Genomic DNA, 24,391 nt, shown 5'->3' on the forward strand with positions numbered 1-24,391 from the left:
AATTTCGCTTGGTATTTATTACCTTACGTTTCCATTAAAATTCTTCGCGCGTCTCTCTTCGAAATAACATTACGTAGCACACTTCGAATTTTTAGGCGCAGGTATTTGTACTAAGGAATGCGTCTGCTTCCATTATTTTGTAATCTTAGACGGAAAGGTTTCCGCTGTAGCAGTTTATTCAGTGACTGCACATGTGATTACGACTGGCACATTGCCAAAAATCACTCTGGATGCATTGTCTACCAAGCGAGAGGACGATTAATGAAGACAAATATATCCAACATTGAAATTCAATTATTTTAAAGTCGGGCTGCTATTTGGAGGGAAGAGAAAAATCAGTGACGGATAAATATCAATTACTTTAGTGGATATAAAATTCTGATTGAAACATTAAACGTTGTTAATAAAGATACGAATATGTAATTAAGAATGTATAATTAAATAGATACAGGGAGAACGGTAAATCATATTTCACAATCTTAAAAAAAACTCGAGGTAACAGTTGAAAACCTTGATTTATGAGCAGATATTAAGTACGCATCAAATTAGCTGATAGCAGTGCCAACACATACACGCGGCCTGTCATCATCATCTTCGTCAATGTCAAATTTTCTTTCGTTTTACGATGAAGCGCATGTCTTCAACCAAGGAAGTGTTGAAGTTTGTATGAAGAGAAAACTAAAACTCAAAAGGAAATTCTAGAATAACAAAAACGGCAGAGTAACACACCTATCTTATCAAACCTATATCTATTCATTGACACTCCTGAATTTCCTATCTCTTTGACTTCTCGTCTTGGAAGAAAAAAAAAAGAAAACGTCAGAAGACATTGAAGAGGCTTGAATAGCCGCTAATTGACGAGGAACTGGCCTATTATGCTTGTAAGTTTATTTGACGTTCATTTCATTGTTAAACCAAAAGAATCGGTTTCCTCTGAAAGCAACTCCTTTAGTTGTAAGAGATGTGAATAAGCTATGAATAACTAAATAAGTAATGAAGTTTTTGCTTTTTAAATTGCTTTAATTAAAAATATTTAATATACAATACAATTAATGTAACTGAAGAAATGATGTATAAAGAAACAGCGGATCATTGCAAATACTGTAAAGTACTATGAAATCTAAAAAATTGACCCTTGTATAAATAATTTTAAGCAACCAAAAATTGAAAATTACAAGTTTATTCTTTAATTCAAATTTATTTTAAACGTGTGACGATTTCTCGTTTAATTTTATATACGTACATCCATTAAAAAAAAAAAAAACTTATACTTTGTTGACATCATACTTGACATAGACACATTCACGCTTGTCAACTTTTTATCATTAAATCTGAATTCTTTTACTAATCATGCATTCATGCAAGTACATTCGTATTCGCCGGACATTACGACACGTAATAGCCGACAAAGAGTCCTATTTATTTTCGATTGATTGCATGCTTCAAAATTTTTGAAATGCCCACACTCGTCAAAGCTGGTCGATCGTCAAACAAACATTGGAACGAAGCGTCAATAGCATCTGCCCTTGTCGTCTGATTTGCGAATCATTTACGAAGTAATACGAAAATTCTCATGAATCGGCTCTAATTATTTAACGCACGATTGGATCATGAAAATATCTTCGTTCTCTAATTTCAATTATATTTGCAAATAATTTTCAGTGAAAACAGAATTGCTTCTTTATTTTTAAAAGCCAATTTTATTTCGATCAAATATCTCTCCTTTATAGAGAGATAAAGAGTCTGTATAATACGAGCGAAATTAAAAAGAGTCATCACCATTAATAATTAAGAAATTAATATGACAGTTCCTTGGAGATGCACAAACACTTCTAACAAAGTTGCTCGAGGCTACAATCTTTTTTTTATTACAGGACATGTCTGAGCAGCGTGTCTAACGTGAATTAAGTATATTCATTTGTTTGGGATTCTCTTCTTTCTTCGTGTTCGCTATCTCAGTACTCACTTTTGACCTGAATAATCTTTCTAAGAATCTTCGAGGCTCGCGTTCATAGTACACGATACATAAATAATGTCTTATGAAAATAATTTCTATTGAATTCACATAATCATGGAGTATCATCTTGCGAATAAATTGCTTTGTGCATGGATAAATGTTACATTACTTAGCGATTCAAAATCTTAATTTGATTATCATGACTTACGTGACATTTAAAGTATACAGCACATAGTCCTAATAGTATAAAGTATAAACAATTACGGCAGATAATCAAATCTTGTAGTTTCTATATTTGAAATCTAAGAACTTTTCTGTATCGCTTGATGACTTTAAGTGCGTTGAATAACGCTTTCACGAATAATGCACAAGAAATACGATGCCGCATTAGTTTTACTCCAGCATATCATTATTGTCATCATGACAACCCAGAGAACGGATGCACAAATGTGTCTTTTGAGTGCTGTTACGAGTACTTGTAATTTCACAATCATATTTGCCACTATCAGATATAAAAAGTAAATAACTTTCTTCCCGTTGGTTATAAATTTTTGAGAAAAACAATAAAAAGATATACACAAGCAAATTCTCATTGACAATATAACATAAATCTAAATGATATAATATCTATTCAGTTCAATTAGACCGTGTAATATGGTGTAGATTTCGATCTCTAAAAATTTGCAGACTAATTTTAGGATTCAGAAAATTTAATTAAAAAATTTATTTAAGAAATTTAACTTTTGAAGTGAAGGATTTTATGACGCCGTCTGAATGAAATCATTATTGTGAAAAGTAAATTATTTTGTAGATTTAATGATATTGGTTAGGTTTAGTTTCTTGCGCACTTACGCATATATATAGGCATCTTATTTACTACCGCAGGTGTAGCCGCGCATTTCTCGTAGTCGACACGCACAGCTTCCAAATCGCGTGACATCAGTTACGCCATATTCCGAATAACATGACTTTCGCAGTTAATTGCAGTTTGCTACATCGGCAAAGTGCTAATGATCACTGGTAGCACCTGTACTGCCGCCAATCATTACATCCAAATACCTCGGGGTCACTTTTGACAAGCGCCGAGCCGAGAGAAAGATTGCGTGATTCGCAAACATAAGAGCTATATGATCTGTCAATGTGCTACCACATCGATGCTCGATGCGAACAGCCCTCGGTTAGACTCACACCATCGTCGCGTCGAGATACTCGCGTCTAGCTTACGTAGTCTAGAATCGTGCAACTATGAAGCTGAGCAATGTAGCCGGAAGTTATCATCACAAGCACGTAGAATAAGCAATTACAACCGAGAAAATTATTGTTGCAAACCCAAACGCTAGATAAACCATTGCGAAATGACATATTATTTTTGAAACAGATTTGAAACATGTTCTTAGATATCGCGTGATTCGAATGAAATTCTAGAATTTCAAGAGTTTTAACTCCTAAAAAAATCAAAATATAAAATTAAATTCCTCAGACTCTAATTATTCTATAAAAAATCGTTTCTTCTATATTTATTTCTATATTCTTATTTATTTTATTTTAACATTTAAATTATTTATTATAGTTTGTTTTAACATTTCAAATACAATTATATAAAGTCTGAAATAAAAAGGCCATTTAAATTCTATACCACAAATGATACTATAATTATTTTGTGTAATGGATGAATGTATATGAGCCAGTCACGTCAGGCCATCACGCTAATCCTTGTAGCACAACGGCCATTGTATTCAGCATTTCCCACACAAAAGAGCCGAGTTGTCGATCTTTTACTGATGAAACACGCAAAAAGGGCAAGTAAACATCTCTCTCGTGGGATCAATGTCGTATTGCGTCGCTAGAGTAGTGAAAATTACTCTTCGAAGCTGCATCAGAATGTTATCTCGATCGAGAGAATGCTGGCGCCAAGTCACCGCCTTTGTACGTCCTTTTTCTCTTTCATCCACGGTCTCTCGCATCCGAACCGAAGGCGCACGGCCTTTTCTACGACGCGATGCGGTGACTGCATCGTTGTCGTCGTTGTTGTCGTTCGAATGTCACAACGACGCGCATTCGTCGCATATAATTGCTCGCACTACGCATTGTTTCGTTTTTCTCCTCCCTATCCCTCACGCTTTTCTGTCATCGTGGTTGCTGTTGGAGAACGCCTGGCTGCCCGTGATATTTTCGTATCTCCTATTTATATACGCAAGAAGACTGCCAGTGATGTGCTCCGGTGCTCGTAGATGCCGCGAAGTTCAGGTCAGAGGACACACCCCGTAGAATGTCTTGGCAGAGAAAAAAAAAATATTGAGATACGTTTGGCGTGTGGTCTCGATTATAGTAACCTCGTTTCATCGGTACGATTTCATAAATCGTGACAAATATTTCGCGCTAACGATGTCGAGATCAGAGGCAAGGTGATTATAACGCAGATATATCTGGTATATATCGTGTGTATAATTGGGGAAGAAGCGCGGGAAGAAGAATGTTTGCGCGAGCCGGAAGATTCCTGGGGGTCTCCGTCTTGTTCTCCCGGCGTTCGAAAGATTCCTAACAAACCTGTTTCGTCGCACAAAACGTTAACGACTTTGTGGAGAATTTACGATTATGTAGGAAAGCGTGCCGTGCGGCTTTTCGGGACCGCAGCCCCGGGAAACTGGCTACTGTCGTTTGTCGAAGCCGCTTATTACTTGTTTCGCCAACGCGGCTCTAGGAATAGCCTTAATGGTATAGCGTGTACGCGCGTGAAGAATCTCGATATTTTATGGCGGCGATTATCGTTTAGCCTGTCCGTCGCGGCCAAATCGCACTACCGCGAGCGTCGCCTCTTATTTTCATCATTAGGCTGTGACTAATCTACCATATTACCGTGACGAGACGCGCCCGAAAGGCGTTTTACCGAGAATCTCGCGCCCTGCCAGATTCTCCAAAAGTTCTCGTTACACGTGTAACAGCTGGGATGTGAGAAAAGTCGTAACGTTGCCGCATGCGTTTCCACGCCCCTCAAAACATAATCGAATTTAGAACCGTAACTAAAATATAAGCCAAACTTACTTTTCTTCAACGTATCTCTTGACGAAAGCGTGCAACATACTATATGCTGTGTCGCTGTATAAAAATTTAAGAAACTAATGACACATCTTATGTAAAATGTTGTATTAGTTTCTCTCTATTACAAGGTATAAATCTAATTTGCAGCTTTCTATGTATTAGCTTTAGCTAAGCGTAGAATATGTGGAATTACATCATAATTATATGGATACTGCAAAGAGAAGTCAATGATGTCTCTTGAAAGCGAGAAACTGCGATAATGCGAGATATCTCGAGTGTTTCAGCTCTTTCACGGTCCGATTACCGAGTGACTCACCGTCTCAAAATGCAATCATAAAACAATTCTTTCCGGATTATACAAATGATAGGCTACTTCCCACCATTTACATTCGTTGGTTAATCCTACTAAGGCGTAGGCGTGCCCATTTGTTCTGTCTTTGTCTCGTGACATGATAATGGATACTTGAATAAACCTGAGTATGCATAATGGCTTTACAGCAACATTAGAAAAATCAATGAAATTGGAAGACATGGTGAAAAGCTAGGAAATTCAAAACAGTCATATATATTCTCAAGAAAAGTAATGAGAGAAGATGTAGAGGAGAACATTAGGTGTCAGACGTGTACAAACGCGTACTGATTAGTTTGAATTTTAGAAAACCTGAAAAAGATAAAAAAAGGAGAGCGGAGCACGGATAATTTAGTAGGTGCCAGGTAGAATAATGAGTTTGCGAAGTTCTTCAAATCACCAACGTGTATCTTCAATTCATCACGGAAACGAGGATCTTCATCACGCGAAAGAATGTAAACACCCTGGGAGATCTTAGCACACGAATACCAATCGCAAGGGCCGTTCTGTATTAATTTCACCGTATTCTTTCACAACTCGCTGTCCAGTACAGCGATAATTGCTATAAAAGCAATTCTCTCGCGACCATCGACCTGATACCAATTGACTTTCACATTCTTTCTTTCGGTATAGATAGAGCGAAATTAAACTTGCGGTTTGATTCAGTGTTGCCAAAACAATATGGCTAAACAAATTGCAGCGTCATGTAAAACCACATTGCATTTTGCAAAAGAAAATACGCTTCTCAAAACTAATTTCGCGCGCAACGCAAGTTCGTGGACGCAAAAAGAACTTTGCCGATAACGAGGTACATGCCTCCTGGTTTCAATCAACGGCCAGGGCGAGTCGCGAAATGTCCGTCAACGCTGCTCGTCGCCAGGGTCGTGTGCGAGCAAAAAATGATTTGTCTGCTCGTTTACGTCACTCATCCTTCCAACATTCGTGCAATAAACGGATATCGAAGGCGAGGAGAGTCGCGGGAGAACGAACGCGATCGTTGGTTTATTATCTTATTATATTTCGCACGATAGGTACATGTGTATGCTCGTGTGTGTGTAAAATAGCGTACACACACACATGTGTGTTTGCATGTGTGGTGTACGCTGCCGCGATTGCAGCCGCATGGTGAGGCTAATTGCAAACCAGCCGTTGTACGGAGAACGCAGCGGGGGAACAGAATCTCCTCTAGAGCCACGGGATGTGGGATATTTCTGATCTATCAGTCAAGCAATCAGTTCGCGGTCGCTCTGGTGGAAAATACAAAATAGCGTTGAAAGCCAGTAAGTAAGTAAGTAGCAGGATGTGGAGATGATGTCGAAATTGCTCAGATACGACATTCATTTTGCTACATCAGACTGTTCGGGACAGCAGCTACCAAGGAATTAATAAGTGACTCTAGCGAGATGCCTTCCAGCGATATAATTACGTTCTGATTAAACCGAGGTATGCGCAATAATGCGGATGATTGGTGGCTACCTGAAACAGGGGCTGATGTTCCCAATTAAAATTTTCCTCGCCGACGCTACGATCGCACGGCATTCAATTTTTAATCTCGTTGATAGAAGGAATTTGGTATATTGTATTCAATAGATATTTCGTATATTGACGAGATTGTGTGCTAATCACGTGTTAGTCAATAGTTATTCGCTGCTGCGGTAACGTATCATTAACTTATCATTAACATATAGCTAAATACCGTCAACGATTATTATCAACCTGCGATGGTTGAGATGAACATTCTCTTCATTTGCACAGAATCGTTTCTTTCCCACACGATTCTCCGAAATTTACTTTAATACTCGAACGCGGACAAAATAGTGGAGAGAGAAAGGGGAAGAGAAAGAGAGAGAGAACGCAGTGACGTTACCAAAATTAACCTTGAGACGGTGCCAAAATAATTTATTTTTCCTTTTCCCCTATGCGCACAGCTATACTCGTATATCTCGAACTTGTATAATCTTCTCGGCGAAATCGCGCACTCCTATCATATCTTTCAATCGGACGCATTCCACGATGCCAATCACACGTTCAAGGTCGCCCAAGGATAAACGCTGAGCGAGGAGGCGAGTTATGCTTCCAAAAAATGTAAATGAACGACTAGCCTCGTATCTAAGACAAGCTCTTCGAGAAGTATCCGGTCTGAAGCTGAAATTCAAGCGATCTAAGCGTAGTATTGCGCGCGAGCGAAAGTAAAACACATGTCGAGCCAATCAACCGAAACCGGCTGTAACTCGATACCGAGTAACATTTCTGTACTTTAACGGCTATTGAAAAGCCTGCCTTGTCTATTTTCTCACTTCTTTGAAGAGTGCCGTAATGGCCGGCCTGTCTCTCCCAGTTGACATTCTAATGCTGCGCAGATAAATTGGATTGGCATCTCAGATAGTTGGGATTGGCCGGGCTCCAGCGTCGAATGCCTTGATTAATATACCGGTAATTAGTTACCGCTGCAACCGCGAGTTACAGATATTATTATGCTAATTACGTCGGCGACGTTGAGTAATAGGCTGCACGTGAAGCAACGGACAAGAGGCGAGCGGCCCACGTTCTCGCCATTTGTGGTACCACTGTTCCATCGAACCTTTGGAAGCGAACAGGCGACCTTGAAAAATATCGAACGTATGCACAAAAGTGAAAGGATCCGCCAATCGTTTTTTTTTTCTTTTTTTTTACAAGCTCCTTATATGCAAATTGCAGTATTTGCTGAGGAATGCCGAGTATATACGTTTGTTTAGTACAATTATATGTGCGATCACTGATGAATGGTTGAGAGATATTACCGCTATAAAGCCTGTTCTAAACGCTTTTATTGCTCCGCCGCACCGCTCTTGTCGGTAAACCATTAACTATTAATAATCTATTTGCGTCATTGTTCGTAAATTATACAATAAGACGTTCCTTGTTATTTTAAATCCCTTCCATACTAGGATGCATGGTCGCTATGAAACGACGATTTCTTAAACATAGCAAAACACCTTTAAAGTGCACATCGATCGTTACTTCGGCAACTTTTATTGAAGCTAAAGCTAGTAGTTACAAATACGTGCAATCTTAAAGGTAAGTAGGCATAAAAGAAAGTGATTTCTTAACGATTGGAGCACTCGTACTTATTCGCGAGATACACACGCGAAGTCTGAATTAAATACTCATACAATTGAAGGCTGTATATGATTATTGTATATGCATTTTCCGTTAGGCAACGATACCATTAAACGTGTTCTACGAAAAAATGTAACTCCGATTGCGCTCATCCGTCAGGCTCTGCGAAACGCACCGACAGACGTACGCATATACGCATAAATAACGTATGTGCGTATTTCAATAATATTCCCCCAACAGCTGCTGTTGTACGAGAAAGGAGTACGCTCTTGGGGCAGAAAAGAAGTTCGAAACAATTATCCAGACCAGACCTGACGGACGGAGAACGATGTTAGCCGTGAGCTGAAGCACGAAGCGCGGGCTCTTAGAGGGAGGCAAAGAGGGCGAAGGCACGGCAACAAAAATGATTCGGCTCCGAGCCCGACCGGGAGGCTTGAACTTCTTACATGAGTTCCCGCCAGTATTTACGATCGTGTCGACGAGACCTCGTTGAGATCCGCGCCGATTCGAGAACAAGAGATCCCCGATTCGGCGAGCGGCCATCGGCAATGCGGGGAGAAACGATCAATGCGATCAAAGAGCGATCGTATGTGCGCGCGCGTCTCCCGCGCACTAAAATTCTCTCGATCGTAACCGCAGAATCGAATTCCGTCGCGACATCAGCTGCCAATCTTCGACCGCATTTGTTCAGTTTCTTTCGCGTTCGATCGGTATACATACGCTTCATTCATGATCGAATTTTACGATCGTTACAAATGTCGCACAAATATCATAGTTTACATTTACGCACGAGAGAAATGGATAAAAAACTGTCTTAATTGACAATGTACTGATATTCAGGTAGTAATTAATGTAATCGTTACAATTACACTGTGAAAATAAGAAGATAAACGTAAGTAATAAAAATGAGTTCAGCAACAAACGCTTTTTTTTATTGATAGCTGCTTATTGAAACTCGACGTTTAAAACATGGAGTAATTACAAATGGAGATAAAAATATCACGTTCATAAAATTATTAAAAATGCACATTTCATAAGAACAGACAAATTGAAAAGGAAATCTAAAATTTGGATAATTTTAGTATTTTTTTGGATTATATTATAAAATCATAATTTATTCAACATTTTTTGTACTCATTGTACGTGTAACAACATGTATAATAGTTAAATAATAGACTGGATATTTTTTTAAATTCATTAATTATCTGCGAGTTGTGTGCTATAAAAATATTTTTATTGCAATATATAAACTGTTTTTTGTATACACGATAATTATATTCCGCTTTACATCATCACGTCTCATCATGTATCAAGATTTTTCATATTTCACACGACAAAGGGGGATTGGATATAAGTCGAACCCATTTACAATGAAATTGATCCCATAAGTTTTTATGGTGGTAATTGACTTTTAATCTGTTCCAATAAGCGGCTATGAAAATGCGTTCCGCGAGAATGAAGCGATAAAGTGGGCCGACACCCATTCCAGATCAACATCTTCGTCATTACCGTCATCGCCACTACTACTGCTCACCATCACCATTATCATCATTATCATTATTTTCCTCATTATCCTCATCATCATCATCGTTATCAATTGATGCATTATCCGCTGCTATAAGGTATCTCTGTTCTTGTCAATCCGATAAATCGCAGTTCGATAATTAAGCAACACGAACAAAAGGAAATGCAGCATCAGTTTTTATGACGCTAAAATATTCTAATTTCAATAGTTGATTTCGTCCTCTCTTGCAACAGTAAATTTACCCTTTTAAAGGAAAATTTCAAATATTACTGGTAACCTCCGAGCTTTTGTTTCAATCTCAAATATAATTAAAGCAATTTAATTTTCAGCCTTTTTACATCGCGAATAATAGAGTTGAAATAATAGAAAAGAGAGAGAGAGAGAAAGAGAGAGAGAAAATTTGACATCTCTGCTATTTTATACTAAAACGCGAATGTAAAGGATGACAATAGCGAGAGTTGTAAAACATTTTTTTCATCTAATAATAAAAGACATGGGTTTAATAATAATATATCAGATCTCCGATTCTCGTTTCTGGGAACGATCAAAGCTAATTCGATCTACATTTTTCAGATAAATATCTCTAATCCCTTTCGTCTGATCTCTTCACGAATCAATCGTTTTCTGACGTCATTGAATCAACGGAAGAAAAAGAAAATCGTTGGATGTACGATGATACGCGTAGATATCCCAGATCTTCGAGCTCATGTTCCGGGAGTATGGAAGACGTTGGGTGCCACGGTTCTCTCAACAATCAGAAACCTGTTTCCAGAGTGAAACCTCTCCGGCTGGAACCTCTTTACTGTTCGTTCCTTCTTTTCTTCCTCGTCGTCTTCCTTTTCCTCTCGCTTTCGCCCTTCGTCCCACCCCCTTCTCCAGACGAGGTTAGATGAGGATCGCCCCGCGTTCATCAATCATCCATTGAAACGTAACCCGTGGCGTTCTATAATTAACGACCTCGCTACAAACTTCCAAGAGGTCCCACGCCCAAACGAAACCTGGCCCGCTGAATGTATCCTCCACTTTGAGATACGTGCCAGATTGACGCGAAACTGAAGACCAGATTCTCTTACCCCGATCTTTTTTATCTGTTACGAACGCTTCGTCGTGGTACATGGTACATTTACTCGTGCACTTTGATTTCTCAAATTTTCATTTAAACATCAAAGGAGCGTCGACGATACCGTTTATTGCTCGAAGAACGAACGCGGAACCTTGAACGTGAATGCTATTTGTAAGCGTTAAACAATTCTAATAATAACAAAAGCGTGAGGGCTCACGAAACGATATATTTGCGTCGACGTATCACAAATATCGCGCAATAAGATAAAGCTCAATACTCGACAAAATTATGTTACGTGTCTTTGGATATCTAGATTGTCGCATTGTAAATATATTTTGAAAAAAAAATTGCGCAATCCATAAAATGCGATTTAATAAAAATTTATAGCGAGATGCACTAAGTAATATGTACTACGTTCTAAAATTATCCGTCTCTCCCAACTCATGTGTCATTACCGCATCTCCGCACCGGTGAGATTCACTACCGCTGGTTACATTATGCAAATAATATTTCATCAGCTGGACGCGAGTGAAATTGCCATTTATAATAGCCGTTTCGCGTAGCAATCCGCCGATGCTAACGTAACATGCACGTGCCTCACATACATTCGCGTAGAGGATATATTGACTGTGATAAACTTTATCGGAACTGCTGGTGGCTTAACGTTTATCTGCTCGGGCTTGGAGAAATGCTATTCATAGCGGATGAATTAAAATACTTCTCGATTGGACGAATTATGTGAAAAAGGTACTCCCCTCGCCCTCTCCCCCCCCCCCTTCCCCCGATTAGATACAGGTCGGATGAAAACGCACTTTCATCAATTTAAAGCCAGTTTCACGTGATTGACTAATCGAACCGCTAATTTGAAGCAACCGCCACCGCCGCACCGTGATGTTTCAAGTAATAAAATTTGTGACTGAGAGGTTACGCGGTTGAAGACGCGCACGGCACCACGTCGGAATGTGAATTTACTGTATGTGGTAAGGGGATTGACGTCTACTCTTCAGATTGCAGCAATGTCGCTTCTGGAAGTGCTCGCGCTACTGTAAGGAAAATTAAAGAGAAGGTTTATAAGCGCGCTAGTGAGTGTGCAGACGTGCAATGCTTGGCCGAGTTGGAAGGTGAACCGCGAAACCGAGATGTGTGATAAAATAGCATCATGTGGCAATCACGTGCGAATTTTTCGAATATAATAAAGTCAAAATGACTGTAATTATTGAATGCGTGAAATAAACATGAGACAAGTTCTATGCATTAGAATGAAGCAACGGTGTAAATTAGAACGATTTTTTTTTTTATTCATCAAGTTTTTCTTAATTGCTCCAATATATATCAAATAGATATTTCACATTTAATTGATTGCGCGCACAAATTGGAAGAATTGTAATAGGACTCACGACTTGAAATCAGCCTGTCGAATTACCAAATCGCCGCGGCGAGGCTGATTAACGATCGTGGACTCATTCCGGATTTGCTAGACTTAATCGTATTAGTTGGGAAACCCACAGTAACAAATTGACCACGAGATTTATGCGCTTTCACCAATGGAAATGCGTTGTCCAATCCTCTTCGCGGCCCTTTTCCTATAATCCGTTAATCATTATCATCGTACATGGAACAGTGAGACAAGAGGCGGGATATATTATGAAACCGGTAACCGGATAATTTTATGAAAACTGGTCGGACGAGTTAAAAACCGGCCCGGTTGACGATCTCGGACTAAACAGGCGCCAAACTGGATCTTGTTACTCTCAGAAAACGAAATCTCATCGACGATGAATTAAAAATTTCATAACGGCAATCGGCCCTGAAGCGCAGGAATGTATCTATTTTGTCATCTTTATTAAGCCAAGTAATGTCCTAAAAAAAGCTATAACATTGTTGATAAATAGCGAATTATTTTCATTTTAAAACTGATAATACGATAATTACTAGCTCAAACAAAATCTTTATTGCTTCAATTTATAGATAAACAATAAGTACAATATTACTGGGATTTATGTCTATTAAAATAATTGCTGCATTGAAATTTTTGCATATGTACATACATATATATAATGGACAAAGAAAAAAACGGTGGTAGTGAAAAGACGATTCCCTTTAGGTCTAAAAGGGTCGCGAAAATCGAGCGGGTGGATAAACAGACGGCATTGTCTTCGCTTCATCGACTGACCGATATTTGACCAGAGTCATTCTGAAAGTATGGATTAACGATCCGTAGGGTGGACCGAAGGGTAGACCAGAAGAGATTACTAAGCGAAGGCTAAGCGTGATGCAGGTGGTCGAAGGGGAATCGCCGGAAAGAAAGGACAGAGATGATGGTTCCACTTCAGAAACGAACGAAAGCCTCCAACGGTATAGTGGTGAGTTAAGAGGGCCTAGAAAGCATCGACTGTTCTGCTCGAGATCGCCGTTCTATCTGAAAGCGGGAGTACATTCTAATTCGATCAGTCTAGACGTGAATCTACAGGGTGTTCTTGCTGCGACTTATATTTAGCTGCACTTATAATGCCAGAATAATAGCCACTCTATTCATATACTTAATCATCGTCTTCCTTGGTAGTTGTATACGATATTTAAAAAATTTTTTACGTAAATATACTTGAAAAATATATCGTTTGACTCTTAATTTGTTTAAGCTTTTAATTTAGTTTATTGTCAATGGAATAGAAATATATTTCAGTATTTCTGTTTTCACCATTTCATGCAATTAAAAAATTATACAATGTGGATAAAATATTTTCAATATCAATCATAGTAATGAAGAATAATTGTAACAAATTCTGGACTAAAACAATATTGAAAATAATAACAATTTTCATTTGAATGTAATATTGAAAAATTACGAATAATTGTCGCAGAACGAAGTAAAACACCCGATATGTCATGAGGATAAAGGCATCAAAGAGAGTCGAAGCCTACAGATATTACGCCATAAATCGGCTATGAGATGTTTGAAGGAACGATTGTTTCGGATCGATTCTTCTTCAGGGCTTGGAGTGTCGAAATGAAACTCTTGATGTCTGATCGATTCTACCATGAAGCATCAGCTCGTCGCTCCTTTCAAACTACTCCACAATAGCATAATAGAAGCTATTCACGTTGAAAAGTCCGTTTGCGATTCTTACATTCTCAAATCCTTAATTTTACCTTAAGTCTTACCTCTCTCGGATTTGAATACTTTGTACATACTCGATTATTTTTCCTTTTACACACACATACACATCGGGCAATAATTATCTTATAACTAATGCTTCTAACTTGGAAAATAATTTAGAAAGTAAAATAAAGAAAAAGCGTATATTCATTTTTATAAATTGTTTAGCAGACAAAAGAAATAAAAATTAAGGGACAGGATAATATTATTAAAATAAAAACTAAGACAGAATTATATTTGTTCTGAAATTTTCCTGTAATTTACTGATATTCTAATTGAAGGAGTGCTAATAAGGAAAAGTGTCACATCAATCATCGTACAGCAAACTAATAATTAACAGAAAGAAATATTCTACGTGTCGTATCGGAGAAACAGCATTTACGCAAGAAATTGAAGAATAAAGAAACAAATACAATAAAAGAACAAGTCGAAATAGGTGGCTGCAGCTAGGCAATTAAAATAAATAGATGGAGACATGCACGTGCAAAGACGAAGCTATCTCGATGTCAATCCTCTTCACTGTCTAGCATTTATTTCACATTTTTCTAAGAGCAAGACGCTATTGTCATATAAAAAAATCATAATTGCTTTATATCATACGGCAGCAGAGATAGAAATCAATTCTGATCCGGTTTGGAGGAATGACAAGAACGCACGGGATTGCATAGTATTTGACATTATCCGTAACCCTATCGCCTCTTTAACGAAGTCGACGTCATTGCATTCACATGTCGAATAGCTATCATTTTTTATTTTACGACCGAGTGTCTTTCCTCATAGACCTTTAGAGCTGACGTTGAAGGTTTTAAAATGTAAAAATTTACAATAAAAAAAAAAATAATAATATCTTTTATTTTTCACAACTCTCATCATATGCGCAAATCATATATAAATCGCATATGAATAAATCCAAATATAGAGGTGGAACAATGGTTGGACAATTATATACGAAGAATAGACATATTAATCAAAGCATTATTTGTTACACAATAATGCCGAGCCATCTACGTGCATAAATATCAGAAATAACAAACGGCAATGAAACGTAGATAAAATTAACAAGCATGAATATATATTCGACGTTCCGATTTCGTTTCATTTCGTCCACGCTGCAAATGAATAATGCGAGCCGCGAAAATTGTCAATGGGGTAACGTGGCTTACAAATCCTCTTAAAATGCATTATATAAATCGAAATCCATTTTTCAGGCAAAACATATTTTTCGAGCGCGGCTATTCAAACGATTCTCCGAGCCATTTATGCATACATTCGCGGATCGCAAACAACGCCGCGGCACCGTGTACCCGCAAATATCCCCTTCACATCGAACACGATATAAACAGGTAGACGGGGTTGTAGAAAAAGGACAGAGGAGAAAAAGGCGAAAGCGATCCAATAGTCACGACCCTTCCCGATCGATTAATATCACTGCAATAAACGTCATTGCATATCGAAAAGGGGTGACTCGCCCCACGGCAAACGCGAGCCTCGTGTCGAAAAATATATACCTCTCTATTTTACAAAACACGCAATAGCACACGTATCCCTTTAGTCACGCAGCTCCGACTGCGTTCTTCTTTTGTGACGAAGAAAAAAAAAGCCAACCGATGGAAGGTCCAACTGCTGCTACTCATCATACACGTGAGCAAATCGGCGAATAAAATAGTCTGACTTTTCACGCATTTCATCCAGAAAAAGTATAGTAGAATTGAACCATCGCGAAGGTAATATAGATTAAATCAGATTACAGATTTTTCAACTCGATGAAACTTAATGGTTGCGCAAATAGACGTTCTTGCATTCATTCGCGTTCTCGCCAGTATAAATACTCAACGGGTCGTCATTAATCTCGCGATTGCACCGCGGCTTGGACACAATCGTTATGAAATCCCAGCATTCTTCGATACTCCTATCTCTCTAGCCGCGAGATCCTCTTCAAAGACGCGAGGGGACTAAAATATCATCCGCTCTGTTTTCCCGTAATGCGCACATATTAAACGCAAAGGGGCGCACAATAGAAACGTTCACACGCACGTTGCTCGCGTGGATGTAAGTACTCCATGGGTATCGATGGCGTATCGATGGATCCCCATTGTGATCAGCGAGGGGGCAACGAAAGGGGGAGCACGATAGCCTGGCGCGTAGAGCAGGTAACACGTCGCTGAGGTAGGATTGTGCTCCGACAGCGATTGATACGATTCGAGTCGAAATCTCGCGGTCCATTGTCGGTTTGCTTTTTGCCGCCTCTTATATGCGCGACTTCGATTGTGTACCACCGGCTGCATTCATCCACGAGTGGAAAGGCGATTTCTCATCCGCGTAACGGGGTAACGGCGGAGCACAATGCGGCCGGCGAAATAATAAAGGGCGCTCCGCGGTAGGAAGGAAAACGGCGAAAAATGAAAACTCCCCGACGAATATAAATCAGCAAGGACGCGTTTCGTGTGCACGCGCCTCGCGTATGACTCTCGTTAAAAGCCGTTGCTCGCGAGTTGCTCCTCGCGTCTTGAAAAGAAAAAAGAAAAGTTAATTTCTTTTTTTATTACCAGCATCGATCGCAGGTAACACACTCCGATGCATAAGTCGGCGCAATGGCAGGGAATCGGAGATCCTGTTCGGATCATAACTGTTCGGATCATAACTCAAACTTTTACTTTTCTTTCATTAACGTATGTAAAAGTACGTGAGAGTGAAATTGCAAAACTGATCGATAATTTCACATCACTAACGCTTCTAAAAATGTCGGGGAATCAAAAAATGCTCCAGGATATGTATAAAGCATGCAATGACATGCTTGATTACTCTCTACTTTCGCCATGTAAATGGTAAGATTGATGTTATTAACCTCCGACGTATTAAATTTTCCTTTGGATCGTTACGAATTGACTTTACAGTTTCGACATAAATGACGCTCTACTCGTACGGCATGTAAAAACGTTACGTGATTAGTAATGATATTTTGAAATCGATCAAATTAACATTCGTACTTGTAACACCAGACACATTTGTACTGTGCTAAATTAAAAGTTGACGTTAATAACGATGTACGATTGCAATATTTCATATTTTTTGGAATCAGCGAACAGCCGTAATGGCGCCAGACTTGTGTGTACTTCTGCATCGGAACATCCTAGATGTTATTATTGACAGCTGATAATGATATTTCGACATTATTCAAATCGACATCTTCGCTGTTTGCTAGTTTGGCGAATTAGAAAGTGGTATTAATGGTGCCGTTTGACCGCGAGACATAGCTACTTAATCTTTCAAAGGATTTACGGAGTCATGCTGTTAAATACGTAACAGGACGACAAGTAAACTCGGACGTTTCCTATGATCAATAGTAACGTATCACGGAAAACTTGCTTTATACACATATATTAAACGCGCGCACAGTTCGCCAATTTATTTCTCATAAATAGATATAATATTAGTTTGTTAATATATGTTGCATGGCTTACATAAAACTCTACAAAATCAAAAATTACTTTATCGATAATTTATATGTGTATAATTTATGTACAGGGTGATGGTTAAATCTTCTCTAAATAGGCTTCTAAAAGAGATGATTTCTCACATTAATTTAACTTGAAACATTCATATGATCATATGTTCAAAATAGTTTACAAAGAAAGCTCTAGAAGCACTCATCGAGTTTTTCGATGCAAAGTTTTTTAGCGATTTTTGCCAAAAGCAATAAAAAATATACGTATCGCGGCGTTTATGGACTTGTAGCTTTGTTTCCGAGTTATGAATTTTTAAAAATTCGAAAAATTGATATGTTTTTCTTTATTTTCAAATCATTCTTATTTATACTGTAGGGATTTCACGATTTATTGAAAAACATCGGCTAAATTCGATATAAATGTTTAGCTAAAACATCGGCACAGCAAAACAATCGATTTGCTAGAAACATCGCTACTTTATGTCTTTCAATTTAAAAATAATTAAAATGTAGTATAGAAATAGCTCAAGCAGCGTGATTATAATTGCTCAACGAGATTTTACAAGTAAGGTGGAATTTTGTAGAGAATTGAGTTGTTATCGAACAGCATGTACGCCAATGTTGGCGTCGGGATGACCCCTGGTCCTCATCATTCTCTCTCTCTCTCTCTTTTCCTCTCCTGCTCTCTCCCTTTTCTGCCCTCTCTTTCTCTCAACCTATCGCTGCCTCGCTCTTTCCATCGTCAAACGATCTGTCGATCGAGGCAATTAATGCGGCTGGCTTTGATTATCCCCACTCTACTCATGCAGACAGCGACTTCACATGGCCGTGCAAATAAAGCAGTTTATTTATACGCATGCAATTAAGTTGGATACACACCGGACGCATCCGCGTGTCTAGTTGAAACGGTCAAGTGTATCAAGCGCAGTTACTTATTCACATCTGTTAGAAATACAGTCTACGCTTTGCGATAACATTAATAGCAATGTACACATCATACTTGTGCCATTGCGTGAACGAACTATTCAACTTTCTTAGTTAGGTTCTTTTGGTTCTTATTTTTATCTTTGAGGAATATTTGAAAATGATATAATAATATTTATATTATTTTATCGTCGTTAACATATGCGTTTTTTATCCAACAGTTTTATTATTAATTGTTACATTAACCACGAGATAGATAATAATGATAAATTAAATCCATATACGAGTAAATGCACAAATTCTTTCTCTCTCTTAATAAAAAATTATATTACGCAGTGACTATATATATATATATTTAAAACAGCATTTTATAAACATTTTTCACAAATACTCCCCAAACAAATTTTATTAATAATTTTATATATTGAATTGTTCAGTCGCCAGTTAATTAATTTTACAATTGGTTATTTCAGTTGCAATTTATGTAACGCAGTACTCGGAGCAAAAAGTAAAACCTAATAATATAATATTGATTCTTTTTACCTTATTTATCGTTCTTTTTTTTACGCATGTGCAACTGTTTTACGTATAACGATCAATATCATTTTCAATGCGAGGTCGTTGAATGGCAAACGCTTATGCGGTCAGTGTGCTCGAATACAAGGCAGCAAACGGCTATGGAATTTATACGACGTAATTATGGCTTTACGATGAAAGATATGAAGTTTCAAATTCTACTTTCGATTTATATGTTATGTATGACAATTGTGCTATAAGAATCTCCTAATGTTTGTAACGTTAAAGGGATATTGGCGCGCGAGCTTGTCTCGGTAAAATAATTATTATGGCTTGACGACATGCTAGAACGAGCGTATGGAACGTTCTTGAGCTGTTTCGAGATATCCTAGAAATATCCTCGCAGTTTAATTACCATGCGCGGCGCCGCATATTACCATGCGCGGCGCCGCATATAGCTTCATTAGTAAGTCGCGCGAGCTATAGTTCACGTTCTTACGAACCACCGTTCATAGTCACCTTCGTGACTACGCTAATAAGTGCGCACGACGGCGTTGATAATTACCATCACTTACTAATTAACACGCGAAAGTAAGAATTATCTGCTCGAAACGATAATATACCGGCGTGATTGCACATTAACGCTAATTTGCAGTCGGAAAGGATCTAGGGATTGCCGAAATATATCGACGGTATATGAAATCGTAATAGCAACGGGACCGAGTTCATAGTGTCTGGCATCTTGCGTTTAATGCGTGTTTAATGTATAGAACGTTATAGCCTTTGAGCTGGTGGCATGGACGCCTAGACCGTCATCGTCGAATGTTAAGTAGCATTTATAAATACATAATTACGGTGATTAAAGTTGAAAGGTCCATAGGCGCCGCCGGTACGCTTCAATTAACGACCAGGTGTCAATGATTATTATTCTCACCTGCACGGCGCTTGCATTTCATGATCCTATTCACAATTAAGAATTGTTCGATATTTCGATAAATATCTGTTGCAATTCGTTCAGTGTATTTATTGAAATTCGAAAGACTGAAATTAAAAAGGAAATTTATTAATGCATTCTAATGAAGTGAACTTAATTAAATTTTTAATTAATTTTAGGAAGTCAAATAAAAAGCTTCCGTTTTATCTTTGAAATTACGATGCACAAACAATATAAAAATTTAGTTAATATTATATAAGCCATGTCTATAAAATCAGTTAAATAATAGTTTGTTTAAGATATAGAATATTATAAAATATATGTATATATCGATTCTAGAATATATTTTATGAGGGGACGAAAAGAATTTAAGAATTTTTCGAATAATATCGCTCTTTCTTTCTGTTTCATATTAATATTTATAAATATATTAATTTTTCCAGATATTAAAAATACATTCAAGCAAATTAGAAATTTTATTAAAAAATCTTTTGTCAATTGTGTTCATTAAGCAATTTATTAGTAGCATTTGTATTTTACATCATACTGACGTACATGTAGATTTTCGTATTTCTACAAAAAAGCATAGAAAAATTGATTTTATCTTACAAAAATTACTAAGCATCTTGGTAATAAACACATTACCGAAACAGGATGATATAAGAACCTGTCACTTTTTTCAAAAGAATCAAAAGTGATGATGGACAATTATAATGCGGCATAGGGCCAAGCTTCCTCGCTTCAATGACGCTGACTGATATCAAATTTCAGTCGCGCGAGATCGGTGGTCGAAGAGGAACGGTAATCGGGAGGAAGTCGTGCAAAGGCACGCACCGCGCGCGTGTGGTCCATCAATCATGTTGGTCCCGGCGACAGGTGGACACTGGGGTCGATGGAGACCCCACATAATTGGGAGAATAGTGCCGGTTTGCTGGTCGACCGGGCACACGGTCATTTATCTTGTCGCGATCGAGCGCCTATCGACGGTTCGGCCCGATTCGAGTTAACGCCCGTGAAATCGCGTGTCGCCCGTTTGGGAAAATCAGCCTCGTTCGATCTCTCTCGAGGCTGTATGTATACAACGCTGGCGCCATGATCGATACCGCGCCGCCGTTTTCCTGTTGGCGTTACGCCGCTCCATCGTGTACCTTGTAATTGGAAGCAAATACAGATATCATTGAAATCATCCTGGCGCGCACGAATATTCGTTCAAAATATTTATTTACGGAGTATCGATTGTAGCTGATGCGCAGCTGCGTGATTGTTTCGCAGACACAATGTCTTCTTTCCACCTAAACGTTCATATTTTTGTCAGGTTTAATGTTCGATTAAATTTATTTCCACAAATCGCTCTTATACGTAGATAAGTACTGTTACAAAGAGAAAAAAAGCGAATTATATTATTCCAGTTAGCTCCACTTACAATATATCGAAGTAATATGATAAAAATGAAATTAATAAGAATTACCATTAAAAATTGAATTTTAATCAAATAAATTGTCATAATGTTCAACAGATAAAAAAATGAATATTTGTTTTCATGTTTTATACGAATTAAGTAATAATATAATTCTTTTAAATTTCTCAAACGCACACACACGTAACAATAAATTGACAATAGATCGAGTCTCGAAATCATAAGAAACGCACCGGGGAAAATGTAATAATAATTCTCTAGAGAGAAGTCTCGTATACTTGTCAAGTAATTCAACACCCAACATATCGTCTTGTTCTTTACTCCGTCGTATAATGATCTTTTTTTTTTTCGTTTGTGCCCTCCCGAGCTCGTAATTCCGATCTTCTTTTACTGTCATCCTCGTCGACGACAGGGCCTCCTCTAGACGGCATCTATAGTGTCTCGCCGACTAAAAAGAATACATCCCACGCTGTATCCCATGCCTACGGGCACTCCTTCGCACCGGCCTTAAAAATACTCCAGTTCAGTCTGGCACGTTATACCGCACCGGTACATCTTTTCGTTCTATGATCAAATTTTACCCGTTTACGACGTTTAACGCTGGAGACGTCGTGAATATTTTTATCATTATAAACTCCCTGCACGATTGTAGCAGAAGTGCACTTATATGGTTATATTGACACTTGTACATATTTAACAATTCAACTGCTAGTTTTCACCAAATCCAAGTTTTTTGGAATAGTTAGCAAAATTAGAAATTTTAGAATTTTAATCGTATAGAAATTTTTAAAATATAATTAAATATTTATATGTAATATATTTACATGTATTCACAATATTTCTCGCTTGTCCAACGTTAATTTGTGTAACAGCTCGTTTAATTAATGCTAAACCCCGATTGGTATCAAACCGGTAAATCTTAAGACTGCGGAGAAAACCGAAAGAGAATTTTCTGAGTTTTAATTGAGCGGCGAGGTTGTTCTATGATGCCGTCAAAGAAAACCGGAACAACTGACAGCTAGATACGATCGTTCAACTGGCTACGTTATCCGCATTTGAATCTCAAATCGCTTCTAGGTATCAGAATCGTGAAGGAGAAACGTTGAAAACCTTCGAGCCGGTGCGGTGTTCCAAGGGCTACAACAGACGAAGCGGCATGTCACGACAAATACAGCTACTTTTCCAGATCTTCTCTCTCCGCCGCGTTCCTGCCTCTCTTCTCACAAGATCGTTGTGATCACGAGGGTATCGAGCACCACAAGATCGTATCTGAGTGTCTCGATGGCGGTTCCATTGGTGTGGCAACATTCGCCAAGTTTTTCGAGCCTCGATCAACTTGAGCTTCCATCAAGAACGTTTGATCTCGAGTGCTTGTCGTATATTTTCTAACATGTTGGTATTTTGTCACTATAAAATTCTTCTATATAACATTCCAAAACGATTTGTTCTCTCTCTCTTTCCGCAACTTACTAACAAATTAACTTAAATAAACTTTAAGTATACTACATACATTTATCTTGTGAAATTTATTTGCTCTTCAGATATAGCATTACTTTTAAACTATTTTTAAAAAATTTGTTCATTTATAAATGTTTATTATAAATTATTTCATTAAAATACTTGAAATTCATTCTAAGTTAATTTCCAAAAACTATAAATTTATTATTGAGCGAAATATGATTTAATTTCCCGTTCCATAAAAGAAGATAAAGGTTGAATTGATTGGAGTTTGAAGTCGCCAGGCATCGCTTTGCTACGAGATCGTGAACAGGAGAAATCCTCTCGGCGTCTTTGAACGCCGATGACCCTGTCTTTTACATATTCATATCCCATCGTCGAATCTCGATCAGCAATGGCGATAAAGCAATTTAAGCACTAATACCGCCCTCCCGTTGCATCGTTGTACCTTCATCAATCGAAGCAATCTTTCTTACCGGTTTTTTAATAGGCTTCCGAGAGTTTTGTTGCGCTGCCGATCGTACGTGAATAGTGTGTGACATATAAATTACGATAGAGCGTGTATGTGTATGTTTACATGTAGATGACTCATTTTTAAAAACTCTTCCGACTGTTTAAAACATCGGGCGCTTCACGTATCCTCTTCGTTAAAAAATCTGTGTGTTTATCCACGTGTGACTGCGGGTGAAATCTTTAATCGCGGAATAAAAATAATGTTTTTTTAAGCCAAAATGACCGTTATTCAAAAAGAATTCCGAATAAGTGACACAATGTAAATGTCGTGACGTCTCTAACTCTAAAAACAGTTTAGCTGAGTACTTAGCCGTGTCAAAGAAAATTTTCATCATATTTGTATAAAATGACACCGACATATTTTGCAAATTTTGAAGCTTATGAAAGAACATCGTTTCTTGCATCACATACCAATCATTTTGAACAGGTGATATTTTGCGATTCTCTCACAATCATACCATGAAATTATAATGCAACAAACAAAATAATAATTATGAACAATTAAAAAAGATTGTCATGTGAATTAGTCTATTGATCTAAGTTGTTAATTAATATCGATTATATCTTATATATTGTCGCCTTGTTGCACTTCCAATTCGATTTTTTACATATTTTCAAATCGTCTATATCTAGCTAAGCATCTTGAAAGGGTGATGACAGTAAAGAAATAGTGCTATATCATTCGATGTCTTTATATGATAAAAGAGCAAGTTATACTATAAAAGTTTCTATTCGATCCACAAGGCGGATATATTTACGTGAAAAAGATATTATTTTTCTTTTATGTGAGATTTCGGACAGCATGTTATAATTTTAATTTTTCTTCATCATCGTAATAGCGGTGTTCCGCAAGTTCTCCATCTGTCGGGACGACAAGCACTGCTAATTTCGAGGAAGGGGAAGGATTCCCTTCTCGTAGCCTTTTCAAAGGACAATAGTCCAGCAGTGTCTTTGTGTGATTCGCAATGGAGTGCTCGGATTGTCGTTGATTACTG

At 37.9% G+C, this 24,391-nt stretch overlaps 1 protein-coding gene across 1 annotated transcript in view; it reads right to left on the minus strand.

The window, feature by feature from the left end:
- Positions 1–24,391, minus strand: part of LOC105208087 (UPF0489 protein C5orf22 homolog) — a 619,399-nt gene that overhangs the window by 388,471 nt on the left and 206,537 nt on the right. The window lies entirely within an intron of this gene.

The sequence above is a fragment of the Solenopsis invicta genome, chromosome 1 (genome assembly GCF_016802725.1).
Source record: "Solenopsis invicta isolate M01_SB chromosome 1, UNIL_Sinv_3.0, whole genome shotgun sequence".
Lineage (NCBI taxonomy): Eukaryota > Metazoa > Arthropoda > Insecta > Hymenoptera > Formicidae > Solenopsis > Solenopsis invicta.